Here is a 17,500-nt window from a genome sequence, read left to right on the forward strand (position 1 = left end):
GGCTCTGCTGTTTGTTCTGAGTGAACCGGACTCTCCGGACTCTCCGGACTCTCCGGACTCTCCGGACTCTCCGGACTCCTGCTGGCCCGTCAGAGACCTCTGGCATGAACTTTATTGAAAACAGGACGTTAACAGCAGTGGTCTAAACAGGGCTGAAGCTCCAGCCTTCAACAGTGTCTTTATTGAAATTAGCTCTTTGAACAAAGAGCTCCTGAACAAAGGCAGGGAATTTAAATGAACTTTATTGAAAGGCTCGGGGTGAACAGTGTTGACGAGCAGTCGGGCTGCAACAGAGGCTTTATTTAAACTGTAGAGACGAACAAACGACTGGATGAAGCTTCATGAAAACACGAGTTCATCCAACGGATTGAAAAAGCTTTATCGACAACACAGAGATGCAGCGCTTACAGTCTGTCGTCTGGTCACTCTGACATCGGCTAGCAGGCGGGATGAGTCTACGACGAAGATCTGTGTGTACGACGAAGATCTGTGGTACGACGAAGATCTGTGTGTACGACGAAGATCTGTGTGTACGACGAAGATCTGTGGTACGACGAAGATCTGTGGTACGACGAAGATCTGTGGTACGACGAAGATCTGTGTGTACGACGAAGATCTGTGGTACGACGAAGATCTGTGTGTACGACGAAGATCTGTGTGTACGACGAAGATCTGTGGTACGACGAAGATCTGTGGTACGACGAAGATCTGTGGTACGACGAAGATCTGTGTGTACGACGAAGATCTGTGGTACGACGAAGATCTGTGGATGCAGTAATGTTGTACGATGATGAGGAGTTCAAATGACTTCAACCTGTTTCCTGCTACGACGTGTGACATCACCGCCTACGCAACTCAAACACTCCTCTTCCTCCTCCTCCTCCCCCTCTTCCTCCTCCTCTTCTTCCTCCCCCTCTTCCTCCTCCTCTTCTTCCTCCCCCTCTTCTTCCTCCTCTTCCTTCCACTTCCTGAAAGTGTTGAATGATCTCAGTGCAGCTCCATAGAAACACAAACTGGTTGGCTGTCGTGTTACACAAATGTTTTCTCTTGTCATGGGCTCAGTCTTTGAGCTAAGATAAGCTAACAGTCCCCCCTGCTCTCAGTCTTTGAGCTAAGCTAAGCTAACAGTCCCCCCTGCTCTCAGTCTTTGAGCTAAGCTAAGCTAACAGTCCCCCCTGCTCTCAGTCTTTGAGCTAAGCTAAGCTAACAGTCCCCCCCTGCTCTCAGTCTTTGAGCTAAGCTAAGCTAACAGTCCCCCCCTGCTCTCAGTCTTTGAGCTAAGCTAAGCTAACAGTCCCCCCTGCTCTCAGTCTTTGTGCTAAGCTAAGCTAACAGTCCCCCCTGCTCTCAGTCTTTGTGCTAAGCTAAGCTAACAGTGTCCTGATCTGCAGGTTTCTCTAATTGTTGGACTGTCTGGGGGTCTGCCCCCCCCCCCGTTCAGATTACAGACAGTTGAATAATGTGGTGTCACTGCCATCAAACTGGAGATTATACGGTCTGAGAGAGAGTGTGTGTGTGTGTGTGTGTGTGTGTGTGTGTGTGTGTGTGTGTGTGTGTGTGTGTGTGTGTGTGTGTGTGTGTGTGTGTGTGTGTGTATAATTGGTATCTTGGACAGCAGCTGTCTTCAGTCACCGGCATCTGTTACACCCCCAACTTAGAAACACACACACGCACACACACACACACTCTACACACACACACACACACTCTGCGCACACACACACACACACACACACTCTGCGCACACACACACTCTGCACACACACACTCTGCACACACACACACACACACACACACACACAGACACTCTACACACACATACACACACACACACACACACTCTACACACACATACACACACTCTGCGCACACACACACACACTCTACACACACATACACACACTCTACACACACACACACACACACTCTACACACACATACACACACTCTGCGCACACACACACACACACACTCTGCACACACATACACACACTCTGCACACACACACACACACACTGCGCACACACATACACACACTCTGCACACACACACACACACACACACTCTGCACACACATACACACACTCTGCACACACACACACACACACACACACACACACTCTGCACACACATACACACACTCTGCACACACACACACACACACACACACTCTGCGCACACATACACACACTCTGCGCACACACACACACACACACTCTGCACACACATACACACACTCTGCACACACACACACACACTCTGCACACACACACACACACACTCTGCACACACATACACACACTCTGCACACACACACACACACACACACACACACACACACTCTGCACACACATACACACACTCTGCACACACACACACACACACACACACACTCTGCGCACACATACACACACTCTGCACACACACACACACACACACACACACTCTGCACACACACACACACACACACACACATACACACACTCTACACACACACACACACACTCTACACACACACACACACACATGTTCCCTACTGAGACTCCTGGAGTTGCTTTTGTGAGAGAAAAAGCCAAACAGGAAGTGACGTAACACAAGGGAGAGCTGTGGATTCAATCAATAGAAATGATCGGATTGTCAATGTTCATTCCTACAACTATGAGGGACCTCAGCAGTATAATAATCAATCAGTCAGTGTTTCTCTCTCCAGCTCCAGGTCAGAACTGTTCTCTCACCCTAACCATAAAGAGAACACACATTCAGGAAGGATTCAAGAATCCCCACAGAGCAGCTCAGAGATTAGATTAGGACCCAGTGAAGGAGGAACTCCTCTTTAACGGGAAGAAGAACTCCCCTTTAACGGGAGGAACTCCCCTTTAACGGGAGGAACTCCCCTTTAACGGGAGAACTCCCCTTTAACGGGAAGAAACCTGGAACAGAAGCAGGCTCAGATGTGGAGGGGCTTTCTGTCAGGGTCCATGTTGGGTGGAGATTAAACAGAGAGACAAACAACAACCAACACACTAACAGCAGCTACAACACTGACAATAGGAGTGTTACTGTGTGTGTGTGTTACTGTGTGTGTGTGTTACTGTGTGTGTGTGTTACTGTGTGTGTGTGTGTTACTGTGTGTGTGTGTGTTACTGTGTGTGTGTGTGTGTGTGTGTGTGTGTGTGTGTTACTGTGTGTGTGTGTGTGTGTGTGTGTTACTGTGTGTGTGTGTGTGTGTGTGTTACTGTGTGTGTGTGTGTGTGTTACTGTGTGTGTGTGTGTTACTGTGTGTGTGTGTTACTGTGTGTGTGTTACTGTGTGTGTGTGTGTGTTACTGTGTGTGTGTGTGTTACTGTGAGTGTGTGTGTGTTACTGTGAGTGTGTGTTACTGTGAGTGTGTGTTACTGTGTGTGTGTGTGTGTTACTGTGTGTGTGTGTGTGTGTTACTGTGAGTGTGTGTGTGTTACTGTGTGTGTGTGTGTGTGTTACTGTGTGTGTGTGTGTGTTACTGTGAGTGTGTGTTACTGTGTGTGTGTGTGTGTGTTACTGTGAGTGTGTGTTACTGTGAGTGTGTGTTACTGTGTGTGTGTGTGTGTGTGTGTTACTGTGTGTGTGTGTGTGTGTGTTACTGTGTGTGTGTGTGTGTGTGTTACTGTGTGTGTGTGTGTGTTACTGTGAGTGTGTGTTACTGTGTGTGTGTGTTACTGTGTGTGTGTGTGTGTGTGTGTGTGTGTGTGTTACTGTGTGTGTGTGTTACTGTGTGTGTGTGTTACTGTGTGTGTGTGTGTGTGTTACTGTGTGTGTGTGTTACTGTGTGTGTGTGTGTGTTACTGTGAGTGTGTGTTACTGTGTGTGTGTGTGTGTGTTACTGTGTGTGTGTGTGTGTGTGTGTTACTGTGTGTGTGTGTGTGTGTTACTGTGTGTGTGTGTGTGTGTGTGTGTTACTGTGTGTGTGTGTGTGTGTGTGTGTGTGTTACTGTGTGTGTGTGTGTTACTGTGTGTGTGTGTGTGTGTGTTACTGTGTGTGTGTGTTACTGTGTGTGTGTTACCGTGTGTGTGTGTGTTACTGTGTGTGTGTTACTGTGTGTGTGTGTGTGTTACTGTGTGTGTGTGTGTGTGTGTGTGTTACTGTGTGTGTGTGTGTGTGTGTGTGTTACTGTGTGTGTGTGTTACTGTGTGTGTTACTGTGTGTGTGTGTGTGTTACTGTGTGTGTGTGTGTGTTACTGTGTGTTACTGTGTGTGTGTGTTACTGTGTGTGTGTGTTACTGTGTGTGTGTTACTGTGTGTGTGTGTTACCGTGTGTGTTACTGTGTGTTACTGTGTGTGTGTGTTACTGTGTGTGTGTGTGTTACCGTGTGTGTTACTGTTTGTGTGTGTGTTACTGTGTGTGTGTGTTACTGTGTGTGTGTGTGTGTGTTACCGTGTGTGTTACTGTTTGTGTGTGTGTTACTGTGTGTGTGTGTTACTGTGTGTGTGTGTGTGTGTGTGTGTGTTACTGTGTGTGCGTGTTACTGTGTGTGTGTGTGTTACTGTGTGTGTGTGTGTGTGTGTGTTACTGTGTGTGTTACTGTGAGTGTGTGTGTTACTGTGTGTGTGTGTGTGTGTGTGTGTGTGTTACTGTGTGTGTGTGTGTGTGTGTGTGTGTGTTACTGTGAGTGTGTGTGTGTTACTGTGTGTGTGTGTGTTACTGTGTGTGTGTTTGTGTGTGTGTTACTGTGTGTGTGTGTGTGTGTTACTGCGTGTGTGTTACTGTGTGTGTTACTGTGTGTGTGTTACTGTGTGTGTGTGTGTTACTGTGTGTGTGTTACTGTGTGTGTGTGTGTGTTACTGTGTGTGTGTGTTACTGTGTGTGTGTGTGTGTTACTGTGTGTGTGTTACTGTGTGTGTGTGTGTGTTACTGTGTGTGTGTGTGTGTTACTGTGTGTGTTACTGTGTGTGTGTGTGTTACTGTGTGTGTGTGTGTTACTGCGTGTGTGTGTGTGTTACTGTGTGTGTTACTGTGTGTGTTACTGTGTGTGTGTTACTGTGTGTGTGTGTGTTACTGTGTGTGTGTGTTACTGTGTGTGTGTGTGTTACTGTGTGTGTGTTACTGTGTGTGTGTTACTGTGTGTGTGTGTTACTGTGTGTGTTACTGTGTGTGTGTGTGTTACTGTGTGTGTTACTGTGTGTGTGTTACTGTTTGTGTGTTACTGTGTGTGTGTGTGTGTGTGTGTGTTACTGTGTGTGTGTGTTACTGTGTGTGTGTGTGTTACTGTGTGTGTGTTACTGTGTGTGTGTGTTACTGTGTGTGTTACTGTGTGTGTGTGTGTTACTGTGTGTGTGTTACTGTGTGTGTGTTACTGTGTGTGTTACTGTGTGTGTGTGTTACTGTGTGTGTGTTACTGTGTGTGTGTGTTACTGTGTGTGTTACTGTGTGTGTGTGTGTGTTACTGTGTGTGTGTTACTGTGTGTGTGTGTTACTGTGTGTGTGTTACTGTGTGTGTGTGTTACTGTGTGTGTGTGTGTGTGTGTGTGTGTGTTACTGTGTGTGTGTGTCCCATATACACAGATTACAGCTCTATAATGTCTCAAATGCAGAGTTACAACCATCAGATTAACTGACAGATTAGTGAATGAAGGCAGGCAGCCTAATCTACTGTGTGTGTGTGTGTGTGTGTGTGTGTGTGTGTGTGTGTGTGTGTGTGTGTGTGTCAGGCTCAGTTTTAATGGGGATTAAATCCTCTCGTGGCCTATTTGCTTTAATTTTTTGCACAGAAAATTACAGATTTTCAGTTTGATGCAGAAAATAGAAACAAGAAATTTAGTACACACAGCACACACACAGTACACACAGTACACACAGTACACATAGTACACACACACAGTACACATAGTACACACAGTACACATAGTACACACACACAGTACACATAGTACACACAGTACACATAGTACACACAGCACACACACAGTACACACAGCACACACACAGTACACACAGTACACATAGTACACACACAGTACACACAGTACACATAGTACACACAGCACACACACAGTACACACAGCACACACACAGTACACACAGTACACATAGTACACACACAGTACACACAGCACACACACAGTACACACAGTACACATAGTACACACACAGTACACATAGTACACACACAGTACACACAGTACACATAGTACACACACAGTACACAGTACACACAGTACACACACAGTACACATAGTACACACAGTACACACACAGTACACATAGTACACACACAGTACACATAGTACACACAGTACACACAGTACACAGTACACACACAGTACACACAGTACACACAGTACACACACAGTACACAGTACACACATAGTACACACAGTACACACAGTACACACAGTACACAGTACACACACAGTACACACAGTACACACAGTACACATAGTACACACACAGTACACACAGTACACATAGTACACACAGCACACACACAGTACACACAGCACACACACAGTACACACAGTACACATAGTACACACACAGTACACACAGCACACACACAGTACACACAGTACACATAGTACACACACAGTACACATAGTACACACACAGTACACACAGTACACATAGTACACACACAGTACACAGTACACACAGTACACACACAGTACACATAGTACACACAGTACACACACAGTACACATAGTACACACACAGTACACATAGTACACACACAGTACACATAGTACACACAGTACACACAGTACACAGTACACACACAGTACACACAGTACACACAGTACACACACAGTACACAGTACACACATAGTACACACAGTACACACAGTACACACAGTACACAGTACACACACAGTACACACAGTACACACACAGTACACAGTACACACATAGTACACACAGTACACACAGTACACACAGTACACACACAGTACACAGTACACACACAGTACACACAGTACACAGTACACACAGTACACACAGTACACACAGTACACAGTACACACACAGTACACACAGTACACAGTACACACATAGTACACACAGTACACACAGTACACACACAGTACACAGTACACACACAGTACACACAGTACACAGTACACACAGTACACACAGTACACAGTACACACACAGTACACACAGTACACACACAGTACACAGTACACACATAGTACACACAGTACACAGTACACACATAGTACACACAGTACACACAGTACAATTCAATTCAATTCAATTCAATTCAATTCAATTCAATTCAATTCAATTCAATTCAATTCATTTTATTTGTATAGCCCAATATCACAACAGAGTGTCTCACAGTGCTTTACAAAGTTCACTGAAATAAACAAGTGTAAGAGAACAAACAATCTAATAAAGAGTCCAGCAGTCGATGAGGCCAGTGGATCAGTCCGGTGGATCAGTCCGATGGATCAGTCCGGTGGATCAGTCCGAGGCATCACCTGCCCTTTATGACCCTCCTTCTTCGGGAAGGAAAAACTCAAAAAACCCAGTGGGAAAAGAGAAACCTCCGGGAGCACCACAGTGAAGGAGAGATCCAGCTCCCAAGGACGGACAGGCTGGAGCCTTGGACAGACGCACATCCATTGGCTGATGGAGAACCACATCAGCGGGACCAGGACCAGGATCCATAGGAACCAGGGAACCACATCAGCAGAACCAGGACCAGGATCCACAACACAGTACACACACACAGAGCTCCCCTTTAACGGGGAGAAAGCTGGAACAGAACCAGGCTCAGAGGGGGGGGGGCTTTCTGTCGGGGTCCATGTTGGTCGGAGGTTGGACAGAACAAGAGAGGGGGGGGGGGGCAAACAACTATATTAAGAGCAAACTATATACAATAGGAATGTGACTGATACTGATCAATATGACTGATACTGATCAATATAACTGATACTGATCAATATAACTGATACTGATCAATGTGACTGATACTGATCAATATAACTGATACTGATCAATGTGACTGACACTGATCAATGTGACTGATACTGATCAATATAACTGATACTGATCAATGTGACTGATACTGATCAATATAACTGATACTGATCAATGTGACTGATACTGATCAATGTGACTGATACTGATCAATATAACTGATACTGATCAATGTGACTGATACTGATCAATGTGACTGATACTGATCAATATAACTGATACTGATCAGTGTGACTGATACTGATCAATGTGACTGATACTGATCAGTGTGACTGATACTGATCAGTGTGACTGATACTGATCAATATGGTAGCAGGTAAAAACATGACAACACTTAATATGTGAATAATAAAAACAGGACTAATATCAGTAAAAAGTGTTGGTGGCTGACGATCCACAGCAGGAGAACCAGGACCAGGATCCACAGGAACCTGAGAACCACAGCAGGAGAACCAGGACCAGGATCCACAGGAACCTGAGAACCACAGCAGGAGAACCAGGACCAGGATCCACAGGAACCTGAGAACCACAGCAGGAGAACCAGGACCAGGATCCACAGGAACCTGAGAACCACAGCAGGAGAACCGCTGTGTGAAATGTTGAGAGGGTGTCTACATGTTGGAACTTGAGTGTCAAGTAAAAGTGTGAGTTTTCTCAGTGAGGTTCTGAATGGAGCTGGTGATGATGGGGAGGCAGCAGCTGTCCTGACGGGGACGGATGGCTGTGAGCGGCTCAGTATATAGATCATCAATCAATAGCTGTGGTGATTGATCATCTGTACGCTCCATGCTGCTCATTAACCCATTATGTTCTCCGGCAGACAAACTGGAAGTGATTCATTGCTTGACCTCGCAGGCTGCGTGGAAGCCAGATGGCTAACGAAGAGCCAATAAAGGAGCAATCCCCCCAAACCCCTCAGACTGTGGGCAGAGAGCCCAGAGACACAGAGACGTTACAAACAGGACGAGTTAAACCAGATTAAATGTGTCGGTGTCTGTTAACTTCCTGCTCCTCTTCCTCTTCCTCTCTCAGTAGTGGAGTCCTTCCTGGCGGAGGAGGTCGTGACTTTGCCGTTCGTCTGTAAACTCCAGGGCTCAGACCTGACGTCGTCTGTTTGTCCCTCCAGGAAACGTCCTCCTGATGAAGACGGACTCTCCTCTTCTTCACATCACAGCTTCCTCCTCAGACTCGCAGCAGGTCGCCTCAGCAGGTAGGTTCAGCTCTCGTCTCTCATCGGGGCATCTGGCTGGTCGCCATAGTAACCAGTGACCTCAGAGCGGCCGCCACACGGTGGCTGATGATGTCATTACTGAGTTTAAGCTTGTTGGTCGCGACGAGTCTTCCTGCCGCCGAGTGTCGTCACAGCTTCCTTTTCAGTGTTCACTGATTGGTGGAGGAGGCAGCGATCTGATTGGTTGTTTCAGGAATCTGCAGATTCAGAGTCATTGACCCAAAGATCATTAGTGTGTGTGTGTGTGTGTGTGTGTGTGTGTGTAACAGAGCAGTCATTGTCATCAGTCTCTCTGTAGTTTCCTCTGTGTCTCTGTGTGCTGGAGGACAGAGGACATATTGATATGAATGCCCAGTCAACAGCCTGTCTGTCTGTCTGCCTGTCTGTGTGATTCAGCCATATAACCAGCTAAACTTTAACTTTTAAATAAATGAGAATTTATAGCAACAAGGTGTTTTATGTACTTTGAGCTTCACAGGAACAAAGAATTGATTTTAACATCACTGTGGTCGGTACACTGTGACATCACTGTGCACTGTTACATCACTGTGCTCGGCACACCGTGACATCACTGTGCACTGTACACTGTGACATCACTGTGCTCGGTACACTGTGACATCACTGTGCACTGTACACTGTGACATCTCTGTGGTCGGTACACTGTGACATCACTGTGCACTGTGACATCACTGTGGTCGGTACACTGTGACATCACTGTGCACTGTACACTGTGACATCACTGTGCACTGTACACTGTGACATCACTGTGCTCGGTACACTGTGACATCTCTGTGCTCGGTACACTGTGACATCACTGTGCTCGGTACACTGTGACATCACTGTGCTCGGTACACTGTGACATCACTGTAGCTGCTGCTCAGCCAGCTGATTGTTCAACACCAAAATTCAGGATGAGAAGCAGAAAATCGATCATCCGTACCGCTGAGGATAATCAGCCAATTAGTTAATCAATGAATTTGTGTCTGTCCACTTTCTGTGTGTTATTTCATGTGAGTGTGTTCAATGTGAATAAAGTTCAGTGTTTAAGTGGGACACAGCCACCCTCAATCACCCCCCCTCCCAATTACTGTGGGGCACCTTTCACCTCCCCCCTCCCCCTCCATTCATTACTCCGCCTGGTTGGTTCGTCTCTCCACAAGCTGCTTTTCATGCTTTCTAAACCGCACCCCCCCTCCCCCTTTAAAGCCTCTTCGCTCGGCCTTCATCTTTTGTCTCTGCTGGAAAGCCTCACACACCTGATAAACAACACACACACACAAACCACACACACACACACAAACCACACCCAGAAACAATATCCAGTCTTTATGCTAAGCTAAGCTAGCTGTTCACCCTGTTTCCAGCCTTTGTGCTATGCTAAGCTAAGCTACATGAGAGGAGATCCATCTGAACATTTTCTCTCTTCTGTATGGGCCTAAAACTGAACCTGAACCGGGTCGGGACCTGGACCTGGACCTGTCAGACCTGAACCGACCTGAGACCAAGGAGGCAATTTACTTATTTCCCCTTCAGAGACAAAGTTGGTTTGAGATCGGCTTTGTTATTCAGACCATGTTAATGTAGAAATATAAAACACACACACACACACAGCCTGACAGAGGTGTGTGTGTGTGTTTCTTTTTGTGTGTTTGATTGATGTGTGTGTGTGTGTGTGTGTCTGTGTGTGCAGCGATGCATGTGACCCTGAGTGTTTTAGTGTGTGTGTGTGTGTGTGTGTGTGTGTGTTAGAGCTCAGCTGGGAGTGTTTGTCCACTTCTCATCAGGCCCCTCATGCAATATTAATCACACACACACACACACACACACACACACACACACACATATGAATGAATGCATGAATGTATTGTCTCACACACACACACACACACACACACACACACACACACACACACACACACACACATGTTCTACCAGCAGTGTGCTGTGTCACAGATAAGATGCTGCTGATAACACACACACACACTCGTCACATCACAAACTGTCTGTGGTCACCATGACGACCTGAACAATTTATGATTCTCACCTGCTGTGACCTGTCAGCCGTGAACCAATCAGATGGCAGAAAGTCAGTGTAACAACCCAACACGTCCTCCTGTCTCAGCCGATCGGTCTTGATCAATGAAGATGATGATGAAGAACAGTGTTGGACAGAAGCTTCCCATCATGCACTGGGGCTCAGTGGGATCATTCGCCACTTGCAGTAGCAGTGGATGGAAGAGAACCACTGACCATCAGCTTGAGAATGTCCTGCTGAAACACAGATACCAGAAGAACACCAGAAACCCCATAAAGCCTGAGGAACCCTGATGGACCATGAAGAGCTCCAAAGAATCCTGAAAAATCAAGAATAACCCTGAGGAACAATGAAGAACCCTGAGGAACCCTCATGAATTATGAAGAGCCACACTAAAAACTAAATGTATCTGTGATGCTGTTGTTAGGGAGCGCTGTGGATGTAAATAATGACCTCCACCTGCGGGTTCACAGGGTTCCCTCCAGTCCATGTTCCTTTGTTGGTTCTGCAGTCCTACACGCATTCCTCCTTTTTCAGCCTTTCAGCACAAATGTTACAACTAGTAACCCCCGTCCGTCTTTGTATTAGTACAAGAACACCGAATGGTCGGGGTTCTCACTGGACTTTAGCGTGAGATATAGACAGTGTTATATATAGACAGTGTTATATAGACAGTGTTATATATAGACTGTGGTATATAGACAGTGTTATATATAGACGGGTATATATAGCCTGTGGTATATAGACTGGTATATATAGACTGTGGTATATAGACTGTGTTATATAGACAGTGTTATATCGACAGTGTTATATATAGACTGTGTTATATCGACAGTGTTATATATAGACTGTGTTATATAGACAGTGTTATATATAGACTGTGGTATATAGACTGGTATATATAGATTGTGGTATATATAGACTGGTATATATATACTGTGGTATATACACTGTGGTATATAGACTGGTATATATAGACTGTGGTATATAGACTGGTATATATAGACTGGTATATATAGACTGTGGTATATAGACTGGTATATATAGACTGTGGTATATATACACTGTGGTATATAGACTGGTATATATAGACTGGTATATATAGACTGGTATATAGACTGGTATATATAGACTGTGGTATGTAGACTGGTATATATAGACTGTGGTATGTAGACTGGTATATAGACTGGTATATATAGACTGTGGTATATAGACTGGTATATATAGACTGTGGTATATAGACTGGTATATATAGACTGGTATATATAGACTGTGGTATGTAGACTGGTATATATAGACTGGTATATATAGACTGGTATATATAGACTGTGGTATGTAGACTGGTATATATAGACTGTGGTATGTAGACTGGTATATATAGACTGGTATATATAGACTGTGGTATATAGACTGGTATATATAGACTGGTATATATAGACTGTGGTATGTAGACTGGTATATATAGACTGTGGTATATAGACTGGTATATATAGACTGGTATATATAGACTGGTATATATAGACTGTGGTATGTAGACTGGTATATATAGACTGGTATATATAGACTGGTATATATAGACTGTGGTATGTAGACTGGTATATATAGACTGGTATATATAACAGGGGTGTGGTGTCCTTCAGATCAAACCATAAAACACTGATTTCCTCGCTCTACCATTGTCTCTCTCTCTCTCTCTCTAACTTCACGCCTCTAACAATGATTAAATATTAATGACTCTGGCCCCGCCCACCTCTGTGTGTCGCTAAGCCCCGCCCCCATCTCATCCATCTCCCTCTCTCTGTGTCTGAATGTCTCTCTCTCTCTCTCTCCCTCCCTCTCTCTCTGTGTCTGAATGTCTCTCGCCCTCTCCCTCTCAGAACAATGTGTCGTTCACAATAATGGGATTACAGCCATCCAGCCGGCTGCTCGCCCGCCCTGCCTCTCTCTCCTGTCCCCCCCCCCTCCATCTGTCTGTCGGCAGTTGTTCGTCCCCTGTCTCTCCCTCTCCCTCTCTCGCCCGGTGTGCAGCTACATTCAGTTCTTGCCGTTTGTTTTTGGAGGAGTGAAAGAAAAACGGACTGTTTCCTCAATGAAGTAAGTCTCTCTCTCTCTCTCTCTGTCTCTCTCTGTCTCTCTGTCTCTCTCTCTCTCTCTGTCTCTCTCTCTCTCTCTGTCTCCCTCTCTCTCACTCTCTCTCTCTCCCTGTCTCCCTCTCTCTCTCTCTTTCCCCCTCTCTCTCTCTGTCTCCGTCTCTCTCTTTCCCCCTCTCTCTCTTTCTCTTTCTCTGTCTCCTCTCTCTCTCCCTCCCTCCCTCCCTCTGTTGAGGCTTTGATTGACAGCTGACTCTTGTTAATTGTGCTGTGATTTAATTAGCGGAGCAGGAATCAGATCAGTGGTCGAGAGACACTGACTCTCTGTCTCTCTCTCTCTCTGTGAATAAGTTCCCTGACAGAGAAAAGAGACACCTCAGTTTCCTGCAGCACCCGAACGTCTCGCTGCTGTTTCAGCTGCTCCTCTGTCTGACATGTGTGATGTGTTCAGGACCGTTGGGGTTCAAAGCTTGAAACAGTGAAAGTCCTGAGTGAGCGGAGCGGAGCGTCTGATTGGTCCAGTGTCAGTGGAAAGGAGGCGGAGTTTTAACTGTACTTTACATGTATGTGGTGGATAATTAATGAGCTCATCATGTGTTTGTATTTAGAATCTTTATCAGTGTCATAGAACTATGATGTAACAGGAAATGGAATCACTCGTTACTCTCCATGCTGACGACACGACTCCGTGTGTTTGAGACAGGAAGCAGAAAGGTGTGATGACATCACAAACCCATGACCCCTCGCCCCCGTTCTATAGCATCAGATATATCAGCACGACGGTCTCTGACGGTCTGTCCAGTAACACGGAGGGGGCGGGGCCTAATCTAACCTACACTGAGGGGAGCAGTCATGACGTCCATCTTAAGACAAGTCCAGGACTTCACTGATCTCAGCATCAGACCTGAGACTGGACCTGGACACACCTGAGACCCTCTGTGTTTCCAAAACTCACAGTCTGAAGGAGCAGGTTCTGGTCCAGATATGAACTGGTTCTGATCCAGATGTGACTGCCAGATGTGGTCTTGATGATGAGTTTGGGTTATTTGGTCTGATCTGGAATGGATAACTCCATCACTCCACCAGAGGAGTTGGTCCAGTTCTGGAGGACTCATCAGGTCCATAACCGGACCGAAGCATCCCGACCTCCTGAGACTGTCTGTCTGTCCTCCGTGATTTCTAACAGTGAAGATGGTGGAGTAACAGTCCAGGGTCTGTCCTGATCTTGTCCTGGTCTGGTCCTGATCTGGTTGGTCTGGTCCTGCTCTGGTCCTGGTCTGGTCAGTCTGGTCCTGGTTTGGTCCTGGTTTGGTCTTGATCTGGTTCGTCTGATCCTGGTTTGGTCCTGGTCTGGTCCTGATCTGGTTGGTCTGGTCCTGGTCTGGTCAGTCTGGTCCTGGTTTGGTCCTGGTTTGGTCCTGGTTTGGTCCTGGTTTGGTCTTGATCTGGTTATTCTGATCCTGGTTTGGTCCTGGTCTGGTCCTGATCTGGTTGGTCTGGTCCTGGTCTGGTCAGTCTGGTCCTGGTTTGGTCTTGATCTGGTTATTCTGATCCTGGTTTGGTCCTGATCTGGTTGGTCTAGTCCTGGTCTGGTCAGTCTGGTCCTGGTTTGGTCTTGATCTGGTTAGTCTGATCCTGGTTTGGTCCTGGTCTGGTCCTGGTTTGGTCCTGATCTGGTCGGTCTGGTCCTGGTCTGGTCAGTCTGGTCCTGGTTTGGTCCTGGTCTAGTCCTGGTTTGGTCTTGATCTGGTCAATCTGGTCCTGGTTTGGTCCTGGTCTGGTCCTGGTTTGGTCTTGATCTGGTCGGTCTGGTCCTGGTTTGGTCCTGGTTTGGTCTTGATCTGGTCGGTCTGGTCCTGGTTTGGTCCTGGTCTGGCCAGTCTGGTCCTGGTCTGGTCCTGGTTTGGTCTTGATCTGGTCGGTGTGGTCCTGGTCTGGTTCTGGTCTGGTCAGTCTGGTCCTGGTCTGGTCCTGGTTTGGTCTCTGTTGGTCACTGTATTTTGTTCTTGTTTTCCTTTTCATTTATAAAACTGGAATTTATTCCTCTGAGGACTTTGGTCATATATTCAGCTCATAACTGCTGGTCTGGTCCTGGTCTGGTCTTGATCTGGTCGGTTTGGTCCTGGTCTGGTCCTGGTCTGGTCTTGATCTGGTCGGTTTGGTCCTGGTGTGGTCCTGGTCTGGTTTCCAGCTGAGTCAGCAGTCATTAAAATGATCAGTCCAAAACCAGAAAGAGTACTTTTACTTAGATTAGTTTGAAGCTGTGACTGATTTTATTTGTAGCCTGTTTTACTTCTACTGAAGTCTGAGGTTTGTGTTCAGCTGGAGGTGACGGGGGTCTGCTCCTGGTCTTGGTCTTGGTCCTGGGACTGGTCCTGGGACTGGTCCTGGGACTGGTCTTGGTCTTGGTCTTGGTCCTGGTCCTGGTCTTGGTTCTGTCTTGGTCTTGGTCCTGGTTCTGCTTCTGCTCCTGGTCTTGGTCTTGGTCTTGGTCCTGGTCCTGGTCCTGGTCCTGGTCCTGGTCCTAGTTCTTGTCTTGGTCCTGGTCCTGGTCCTGGTCCTGGTCCTGGTCCTGGTTCTGGTCCTTGTCCTGGTCCTGTTTCTGGTCTTGGTTCTGTCTTGGTCCTGGTTCTGGTCTTGGTCTTGGTCTTGGTCGTGTTTCTGGTCCTGGTCCTGTTTCTGGTCCTGGTTCTTGTCTTGGTCTTGGTCCTGGTCCTGGTCCTGGTCCTGGTCGTTTCTGGTCCTGGTTCTGGTCTTGGTCTTGGTCGTGTTTCTGGTCCTGGTCCTGGTCCTGTTTCTGGTCCTGGTTCTTGGTCTTGGTCCTGATCCTGGTCCTGGTCCTGGTCCTGGTTTTGGTCTTGGTCCTGGTTCTTGTCTTGGTCTTGGTCCTGGTCCTGGTTCTGGTCCTGGTCCTGGTCCTGGTCCTGGTCTTGGTCCTGGTTCTGGTCCTGGTCCTGGTCTTGGTCTTGGTCTTGGTCCTGTTTCTGGTCCTGGTTCTTGTCTTGGTCTTGGTCTTGGTTGTGGTCCTGGTCCTGGTCCTGTTTCTGGTCCTGGTTCTGGTCTTGGTCTTGGTCGTGTTTCTGGTCCTGGTCCTGTTTCTGGTCCTGGTTCTTGGCTTGGTCTTGGTCTTGGTCCTGGTCCTGGTCCTGGTCTTGGTCTTGGTCCTGTTTCTGGTCCTGGTCCTGGTTCTTGTCTTGGTCTTGGTCTTGGTCTTGGTCCTGTTTCTGGTCCTGGTTCTTGTCTTGGTCTTGGTCTTGGTCCTGGTTCTGGCTCTGGTTCTGGTTCTGGTTCTGGTCTTGGTCTTGGTCGTGTTTCTGGTCCTGGTTCTTGGCTTGGTCTTGGTCTTGGTCCTGGTTCTGGTTCTGGTTCTGGTTCTGTTCTTGGTCTTGGTCTTGGTCGTGTTTCTGGTTCTGGTCCTGTTTCTGGTCCTGGTTCTTGGCTTGGTCTTGGTCTTGGTCCTGGTCCTGGTTTTGGTCTTGGTCCTGTTTCTGGTCCTGGTTCTTGTCTTGGTCTTGGTCCTGGTCCTGGTTCTGGTCCTGGTCCTGGTCTTGGTCTTGGTCTTGGTCCTGGTTCTGGTTCTGGTCCTGGGCCTGGTCTTGGTCTTGGTCCTGTTTCTGGTCCTGGTTCTTGTCTTGGTCTTGGTCCTGGTCCTGGTCCTGGTCCTGGTCCTGGTTCTTGGCTTGGTCTTGGTCTTGGTCCTGGTCCTGGTCCTGGTTTTGTTGTGAGGGGAACAGTTTGCTGTAGTTGAATGAAGGATCCTCCTCCTGTTTCTCTCCCCCCCCCCCCGCCCAAAGCCTCATTTTAATCTTGTAAAATTCTGCTTTCATGAACATAATGGAACTCGTTCACGCCTGTTAGACAGGAAGCCTCCTCTTCATCCTCCTCTTCTTCCTCTTCATCATCCTGCTCTTCCTCCTCCTCCTTTTCCTCCTCTTCTTCCTCTTCTTTGTCTTCATCCTCCTCTTCCTCACTGCCTTCTGTATTAAATGTCCTCGCCGGCAGCAGCAGCATTTCGAGGTTGTCTTCCTGTCCAGCTGTTGTCTTTGTGTTTGTTGTCATGACAACGTAATGAATAAGAACCAGACGTGTAATTTAGTGGAGCAGGAGGGTCCAGGGGGGGTCCAGGAGGGTTCAGGAGTGTTCAGGGGGTCCAGGAGGGTCCAGGGGGGGTCCAGGAGGGTTCAGG

General features: G+C 47.0%; 1 protein-coding gene across 1 annotated transcript in view; it reads left to right on the plus strand.

Moving 5' to 3' along the window:
• Positions 1 to 13,252: 13,252 nt before the first annotated feature.
• The window catches only part of plxnb3 (plexin B3), a 38,855-nt gene continuing 34,607 nt past the window's right edge, over positions 13,253 to 17,500 (plus strand). The window contains exon 1 of the mRNA XM_070839459.1: positions 13,253 to 13,318. The gene's annotated coding sequence lies outside the window, so the exon portion shown is untranslated. The remainder of the gene's footprint in view (positions 13,319 to 17,500) is intronic.

Source organism: Pempheris klunzingeri, chromosome 11 (assembly GCF_042242105.1).
Source record: "Pempheris klunzingeri isolate RE-2024b chromosome 11, fPemKlu1.hap1, whole genome shotgun sequence".
In the NCBI taxonomy this organism is placed as follows: Eukaryota; Metazoa; Chordata; class Actinopteri; order Acropomatiformes; family Pempheridae; genus Pempheris; species Pempheris klunzingeri.